The sequence below is a fragment of the Aegilops tauschii genome, chromosome 3, assembly GCF_002575655.3.
Source record: "Aegilops tauschii subsp. strangulata cultivar AL8/78 chromosome 3, Aet v6.0, whole genome shotgun sequence".
In the NCBI taxonomy this organism is placed as follows: Eukaryota; Viridiplantae; Streptophyta; class Magnoliopsida; order Poales; family Poaceae; genus Aegilops; species Aegilops tauschii.
Window position 1 is genome coordinate 312359862 of NC_053037.3, and position 9199 is coordinate 312369060.

At 47.5% G+C, this 9199-nt stretch overlaps 1 long non-coding RNA gene across 1 annotated transcript; it reads right to left on the minus strand.

Moving 5' to 3' along the window:
* Window positions 1-356: 356 nt before the first annotated feature.
* Window positions 357-3728, minus strand: LOC109771948 (uncharacterized). Its single transcript, XR_012204966.1, has 2 exons — window positions 2172-3728; window positions 357-671 (listed from the first exon to the last, which is right to left on the minus strand). It is a non-coding gene; the product is annotated as an uncharacterized lncRNA (long non-coding RNA).
* Window positions 3729-9199: the final 5471 nt, after the last annotated feature.

Genomic DNA, 9199 nt, shown 5'->3' on the forward strand with positions numbered 1-9199 from the left:
TAACTCTTTTTGCGGTGTGTTTGTTGGGATCCGATGAACTTTGAGTTTATGATCAGATCTATATCCATGAATATTATTTCAGTCTTCTTTGATCTCTTATATGAATGATTATTTATAGCCTCGTATTTCTTCTTCGAATCTTTGGTTTAGTTAGGCCAACTAGATCGATTTTTCTTGCCATGGGAAGAGGTGCTTTGTGATGGGTTTGGTCGTGATGTGTTTTTTCCCAGTGACAGCAGGGGCAGCAAGACACGCATGTATCATTGCTATTAAGGATAACATGATGGAGGCTATTCCTACATGAATAGATCTCATCTATGTGGCACCCCGGCTCAGAGAGACCGGAACAACCCGTATTCCAGCCCAGAGATCAAGTCTTATAGAATACGGCACTGCTTGGCATAGAACAAATCAGCTCTTTGTTATAGTCGATATGGGTACAAGGGTTCCGATATAACAGAGAATTACATCGACCCAGCGACACTACGCCTGCTCAGGTTGCTCTATGCTAGCAGCAAAAAAAGTCGTAGCAGCGGAATAACTTCTAGCAGTGGAACAACGACGACGACGATGGACTCCACCCCATAGGGACTCTGGCTGGAACGCTTATCCTAGCTCGCAAACTCGGGATCCACAACAAACAAGCAAGCAGACAAGGCATGACCTGCAAACTGGCATGACATGCCAGGTCAATACATTGAATGTACTTGCAAGCTCACAACAACCAAAGCAATCAAGACAAACAACAACATTGCATTTACAGGTTAAAGCGATGATGAACATGATACCACTAGAACATTATAAGCATGCATGAACATGTTGAACATAACAAATCTGGCATCACATGAAATGAGCATGGAAATGTAACTCATGATATGCACAAGATGATACTAGCATGCAACATACTTAACATGATCCATTTACTCTGTTTGGGGTTACCTCGTAACCACGACATATAACACTTACCATCATGGACATCACACGATCACCTCAAGATCAAATCAAGCTTGGTATTAACAATACCATAGGAATCATTACATGACCACAAGGTGCTTGATCCTTACCCATGATTATCGCATAACACCACAAACATCAACCAACTTCGGTATCCACGATACCACTGTGATCCTCTCACGATCACATAAAGATCAACCAACTTCTTTCCTTATCGAACCAGGATTATAATTAAGCATATTTCTGTTGACCCATAGTGTGACCTACTACAAACTGGGCCCATATCCGCGGGCGCGGCTATTGATAGATTAAACACTCTGCAGAGCTTAGCACACTGTACCCACACCACGGAACCCATGGCCTCGTACTCCCATTCGGGTGGACCAACGACGTTTCGACAAAACCGATCTATTGCCATCACACTCTCCGGACACTCCGACAAACTCCCCTTTGGGCTAAGTCATGGGTGGCCCCGATGTCACCTCTTGACATCTAACGTCCACCGTCATGGCAAAACAAAAACGGTCCCAAACGGGGACAAGAGCGCTCAAACCAACACGGGCACACAAGGCTTATGTCCGCCTACCTGATCAGGGTAGCGCGCACCCATAACCATACCTAGTTGGAGGCACCGGTGAGAGGCATGACAATAAACCCAATCAGGGCCCCCCCATAAAAGCAAGTATGGCTGCACTGGTTAGTTTGATTCGATGGCACTATTACTCAGCCAACAGATGTTCAAGTTTAATTAATGTTCGGTTAAACTCGAATGCAAAAGATGCTGAGTCATAATAACATGATGAAATAATAATGCGCATGAGCATGATATTAACATAAGCATGGATGAGAAAAATAACCATATGAATCATTAGCATCAACAATAATGCAACACTTAGACTACTAGTTGCGGATGAACATGGCATAGCGATGATCATGCATACCACAGATACACTACATAACTGACGATAATCATGCATCAGATGAACATCACTATCGCTAGCATGACATAAGTACCAGCATGAAATACGAGAGCAATATTACTAGCAAGTAATCATACGGCTAACAGAGTGCAGCATAGCATAACATGATGATAAGCAGGGATCCACAATCATAGCCGAAACAACAACATCAGAAGGAAATGAGCAAACATTTATTAAACATTTAAGTAGAAACCATGGCTACTGCGAATCCATCTTCAATTGGCTATTGTGGCTTGCCTGGGTATGAAGAATACTCTGGGAAGACGTGCGGTGAAGTCGCAGAACGATTCGCCGGAACGCTTCACTCTCAGAGGGGACTGATAAGGGCAAGGGTATAAAGGTCATTTTTATAGTGGGACCACCTAGTGAAAATGATATTAACAGATAGAGCTCGACGAGACGAAGAACTGAGCTTTGGATTCACCTCAAACGGAGTTACGGTTGTGGAGATACGAGAGTTGGAAGATCAGGGACCAATCTGTAAATATTCCTCCACAAACAGGCCCCTGGCGGCTAAAAACAGAAAACGTCTTCGGGAGAAATACGCGAAGAAGAAAACGTGTTCTTAGCCGCGGTATAACCAAAATACGCTTTTAGTAAATGAAAACGTACTTCGGTGGAATACGCCTCCACTTAACCTAACGCGTGGGTCGGGCTGGGTTAACGCCCAGAGACTGCCAGCGGGGCCCATGGGCAGGGGGGTGGTCGTCGTCTTCTTCCTCCGTCTGGCGCCCGTGAAACAGAGGAGGGGCTTGCGGAGCCGACGCTCTCCCGGGCAGCTCCGGCCCTCCCCGGTGGAGCTCGGACCACCAGCGGACTCAGGGAAGGGTGCCGCACCCGTCCTGGCTGGACGCGGACTCCGAGGAGGGTCCAGGCGATGGCGGCTCGAGGTAACCGAGGAGACGACGGCGGCCGTGCTCGGGCAGGCGGCAACAGAGGCTCCGGCGAAAATAATAGGGGACGGGGAGGTTCGCCGGGGTGGATGGAAGCTACTGGTGGTGGCAGAACGGAGGGAGGAGGAGTGGCTCGCCGGAATTCAGCCGATGGCCAGCGATGGCCGTGGCGGCAATGGTGAGGAGGAGGGGCTCTCGAGCTCGGGGAAGAGGCTTGGGAGGACCAGAGGAGGTGGAGAAGCCACTGGTGAGGTCGCACGGGCACGGGGATGGCTTATATAGTCACGGCGACGCCGTGCTCGGACACGGCCACGGTGACGCGTGTGCCATCGTGCTGGCGCGAGCATAGGCACGGGTAGGGAGGGGAGACTTGTCCAGGAGCTTCACGGGGGCGCGGGAGGTCTCGGGCGAGCTCGGGAAAGCTCGGGAGAGCTCCGGCAACGGGACAAGGGGGAGCATGGGAGTTAGTGGCACGGGCGAGCTCGAAAGCGACACAACCAGGGCGAGGTTGAACGAGGCAGCAGCGCAGGGTGACGCAGGAGGTCACGGGGAAGCGGCTGGACACGGTGAAGCGCTCGAAACCGACGAACAGGGGAGGGGCCCGAGCAAAAGAAGCTCAACTCGCGTCCATGGCGTTCCAGCGCGGTGGTCACCGTGTGAACCTTGGCATCCAGCACTCACCGCGTGAACATTGGCAAACACCGCCCAAATTGGTGTCTTGAAGAAAGTCCTTCCAAGAAATAGTCCCAGAGAGGTGATGGCTCGATCAGGGGCACTGTGGTTAGATGGGAATGATCAGCTGAAGTTTGTTGTAGCAAACTTGTCTGCACATCTGTGATTAACAGGGAAGTGATAAGGACCAACTGTGATGTCCGAGAGTTTTAGCTTAAGAAGGACGAGAATCCTGTGATGTTTGGAGAGATTTGGACAAGTATTTAGTAGAGTGGCTTAGCAACTGCTTAATCTGGTCCAGAATACAAATCTTGACGTGGCACTCACATGACAAATGGGATTGAGCTAAAAATGTTCATGGCATGATGATTTAGGCATATGAAGGTGCCATAAAATTTGTATACCATTTGGACAAGCCAACATGGTACTTCCTTCATAGTGCACCTCTCTGCACAGATTTTTAGAAAAATTGCTGAGAGAAAATGGATAGATGGAAGGAGCCAAAACTTTGTGGAGGCTGTTTATATGGGTAGGATCATGCCCTAGTAAATTTTCAGCAAAAATGAAGCAATATAAAATATAGATGCTTCACAACCTGAAAATCTGACCAAAAACCAATATTTGATGTCGAGCTCACATAGAGTGATGACATGAGCCCAAATTTGTGGGAGAGTGATGATTTGATCATAGGAAGGACATTGAATTTTTTTAACTCATTTGGATTACCCTAGCTCGTACTTCCTTCACAAAGGCTTCCCTAGACAGGAACTTTGGAAATTTTTTGAGGAAGGTTCATTAGGCAAATTAATTTGAATTTTGGCATGGGGCAATGATATAGACAGGAAAAGGTGTCCAAAAAGTTTGGAGTCAATCAAGTAAACATAAGTGAGGCTTCCTTCTCAAAAAGCCACTTTGGGCAGAATGAGAAAAGGAATATTTGTGAATTATCTTTGATGATTCCAAGGAAGGGTTTTGACATATCTGTGGAATATATGACCCAAAAAATTTATGAGAATTATTTGGGAATTTTGTGGATGACAGAAATATAGGTTGCTTTACAACCTAGGGCAAAAAGGATTATTCCTTTAACAGAAAAAGGAATATTCTCAATAAAAAGAATATTGGGATTGGGCTAAGATGAAAATGACAAGGTCTTTAGATGGTTTTGAGGATGACAAGCCACTTGGGAGCCTGAGAAGTGATGATCTTCCTAGGTTTCAGGACCACAAAGCCGTAGAAAAGCGATTCAAATAAAAAATTTAAATAAATCCAAAAGAAAAGGAAAGGGCCAAAATCAGGGTGTCACAAACCTTCCCCCCTTAAATAAATCTCGTCCTCGAGATTTTGTTGCTCAGGGAACAAGTATGAATATTCTGACTTTAAGGAAACCGTTTCCAACTCGAGTATCCTTTTTCCTGTATGATCTTCCCATAAATTCTCATATGGTTGACTTCCTGGCTCTGGGGTGGTTTGCTTCACCATATCTGACATTCTGACAAGTATTACCTCACATACCTCACATATTCATGTTCACACTGGCTCCAATTTCTTTTATATCTACTGACTTCGCTGGGGTGCAAAAAATGATCATGGCTGCAACACATGCCCTTCTCACAAGTCCGGGGTTGGTTTCCGATGGATGTGTCATCCTTGATTTCAGCACTGACAACATTCCATGGAGTTGTGAACAGATCTTCCCAGTGGACACCCAATCTTTTACTCCTTGCATTGGGTCGCTCAAAAAGATGCATTCCCTTCGGCTTCAAAACAGTGTTGTGAATCATAACAGTTCTTCTGACAGATTCATATTTATCTTGACTGATCCATTGTCGTGAGTGTCCAATCCATGCCAAGATTTTGACTGCCGCCTGTCAGGACCAGTATAAAGGGGTATGTCCTTATAACGATAGTATCCACAGACTTGACTGGCGGTGGTTCTGGCAGAAGAATCTTGTTCATGGTAGGCTATCCTTTAACGGATTCTCATATGCGAGGGCACATGCTTCGAGAATATTGTTCAACATTCTGAGTACTCATCCTGTCATGTGAATCATGCAACAATTATCATACCTTTATCCTCATCTCCAGGTTCACAGGTACTTGTACAGAGCTCACTGTTGTCGTCAATCTTCATAGTCCTTTGTCACACTGAGGTGTATATCTGGCCTCCTTCTTTTAAAAATACTCATGTGGTGGTCAGACTCTATTTACATCATCGTTCGAGTGACTTGCAAAACTTGTGTTGTATGCTGACAATGAAAGCATGTGTAGCTGAGCATTTGGTTTCTGAGGGAGACACTTGTGTCCAGACTGGCTCGTATTCCTGACCAACTGTTGTGGATCTGATTTTTGAGATGCACTGCCATATGCTATCAACTCGTTGTGTAATATCTTGTACCAGTGCCATACTGAGGAAGCTTGTGCTGAAAGCCATCACAATGAGGAAGACTAAATAGCTTGTGCTCGAAGCTTTCGTCAAACAGCTTGCTGAAGAAGGTTGGGAACCTTACTTCAGAAGCTTCCCCCCTTAGTGACTTGCTGGGGAAGACTCGATATCTTATGAAAGTTTTTGCGGTGGCTTACTGAGGAAGGCGGAGTATCTTGTGCTGGAATTCATCCACATATCATACCGAGGAAAACTGAGTAGGCTTGCATTGTAAGCTTCTATGATAGCTTGCGACCGAAGACTGGGTTGCTTACACCAGAAGCTTCTTACTGTGGTATGCTGACTGATTGCCATATATATTCTCTTTAATATTTCTGCTGCAGATTACTCACCTAAAAAATGCTGTTCGACTATCCTTCTTGCTAAGCACTGAATTCATAGTACATTCTGGCAGGTTTCCAGTGTATAGCATGCTTCAAATCTTACTCATAGCAGAATCAACCTTGCATATGAACCATACCTTTGATTGATAATATATTGTTGGTCTTGCGCACCGAGGGAGTCCTGGATTAGGGGGTCCTCGAATGTCCGGCTATTTGATATGGGCCGGACTGATGGGCCGTGAAGATACAAAGCGGAAGACTTTCCCCCATGTCCGGGTAGGACTCCCCTATGCGTGGATGGCAAGATTGGTGTCCGGATATGTAATTATCTTCCTCCACAAACTGACTCTGTACAACCCTATGCCCCTCCGGTGTGTATATAAACTGGAGGGTTTAGTCCGTAGAGGCTATCAGAATTCACGTAGGCTAGACATCTAGGGTTTGGTCATTATGATCTCGACGTAGATCAACTCTTGTAGCCCCTATACTCATCAAATACAATCAAGCAGAACGTAGGGTTTTAACTCCATTAAGAGGGCCCGAACCTGGGTAAACATTGTGTCCCACTTGTCCTCTGTTACCTTCGATCCTCAGACGCACAGTTCGGGACCCCCTACCCGAGATCGGTCGGTTTTGACACCGACATTGGTGCTTTCATTGAGAGTTCCATTGTGTCATCGGCAGAAGGTTCGATGGCTCGTTTGACCATCGATAATGATGTTGTTTCCGGGGAGACTTCCCTCACTGGTCAACTTTTTGTCTTTGGTGGCTTCGCTCTGCGTGCCAATTCAACTGGTCACCTTGAACAGATTGACAACTATGCCCCTGGTCACCAGATCAGGTTCGGAAGCCTGAATTATATCGCGGATATCTGAGGAGACTTGATCTTCGAAGGGTTCATCATCTACATGAAGGAAGCCCGTCGGATCCTCCACCAGGCTCCGTTCAAGGATCAACTATCATTCCTGCCCTGGCCTTAGATCCAGAGCGGACCACCCAGTTTGAAGACGGGAGTATGGACCCCAGCGGACCCGCTCCTACTATGGAGCTCCCTGCTGGGGACCAAGAGGTGACCAGATTATCGGCAGCCCTGGAATCAAACAGGGCTCTCCCTGTCATCGGGAAGCCGGACTCACCTCTGGATGTTAACTCCGAACTCTTGAAGTCTGCATCCATTGAGCACGGTCAAACGGCGATTTCCAGACCCAGCTCCACAGGCCCTCAGTCACCCGTCCAGCTATCGCTCCTAAACGAGGCTCTGGACTTAATGCGATCTCTCGCTATCACGGAAGTGTCACTTCCGAACTACGCCCCGCTTGACAAGGGGCTGAGCGCGGAGAATTTTGCATCCCACCCACCACCCACTTAATAGCCACTGTCGAGGACTTAACCGACATGCTAGACTACGCCTCCGAACACAACGACGGTATGGACAACGATATCGGAGCCAAACCAGGACAAAACTCGCCTATCACTTGGCGTTGGATGGCCACTTCTACTTACGACGTGTACATGGTGGATACCCCCCAAAAGAAGGACGATGATAACGCTCAAGACCTGATCGAGGACAAGCCTGTCGAGGCACCACCAAAACTGTTGGGGAACGTAGTAATTTCAAAAAAATTCCTACGCACACGCAAGATCATGGTGATGCATAGCAACGAGAGGGGAGAGTGTTGTCCACGTACCCTCGTAGACTGAAAGCGGAAGCGTTAACACAACACGGTTGATGTAGTCGTACGTCTTCACGATCCGACCGATCAAGTACCGAACGCACGGCACCTCCGAGTTCAGCACACGTTCAGCTCGATGACGTCCCTTGAACTCCGATTCAGCCGAGTGTTGAGGGAGAGTTTTGTCAGCACGACGGCGTGGTGACAATGTTGATGTTCTACCGACGCAGGGCTTCGCCTAAGCACCGCTACGATATTATCGAGGTGTAATATGGTGGAGGGGGGCACCGCACATGGCTAAAAGATCGTTGATCAATTGTGTGTAGAGAAGTGCCCCCCTGCCCCCGTATATAAAGGAGCAAGGGGGAGGCCGCCAGCCAAGGGAGGAGAGGCGCGCCAGCAGGAGTCCTACTCCTACCGGGAGTAGGACTCCCCCCTTTTCCATGTTGGACTAGGAGAGGAAGGGGGAAAAGGTGGAGGGGAGGAAGGAAGGGGGGGCGCCGCCCCCCTCTCCTTGTCCTATTCGGACTGGGGGGAGGGGTGCGCGGCCCTGCCCTGGCCTCCTCTCTTCTCTTCCACCTAGGCCCAATAAGGCCCATTAAGTTACCGGGGGTTCCGGTAACCTCCCGGTACTCCGGAAAAATCCCGATTTCACCTGGAACACTTCCGATGTCCAAACATAGGCTTCCAATATATCAATCTTTATGTCTCGACCATTTCGAGACTCCTCGTCATGTCCGTGATCACATCCGGGACTCCGAACACCTTCGGTACATCAAAACATATAAACTCATAATATAACTGTCATCGTAACGTTAAGCGTGCGGACCCTACGGGTTCGAGAACTATGTAGACATGACCGAGACACCTCTCCGGTCAATAACCAATAGCGGAACCTGGATTCTCATATTGGTTCCTACATATTCTACGAAGATCTTTATCGGTCAGACCGCATAACAACATACGTTGTTCCCTTTGTCATCGGTATGTTACTTGCCCGAGATTCGATCGTCGGTATCTCGATACCTAGTTCAATCTCGTTACAGGCAAGTCTCTTTACTCATTCCGTAATACATCATTCCGCAACTAACTCATTAGTCACAATGCTTGCAAGGCTTATAGTGATGTGTATTACTAAGTGGGCCCAGAGATACCTCTCCGACAATCGGAGTGACAAATCCTAATCTCGAAATACGCCAACCCAACAAGTACCTTTGGAGACACCTGTAGAGCACCTTTATAATCACCCAGTTACGTT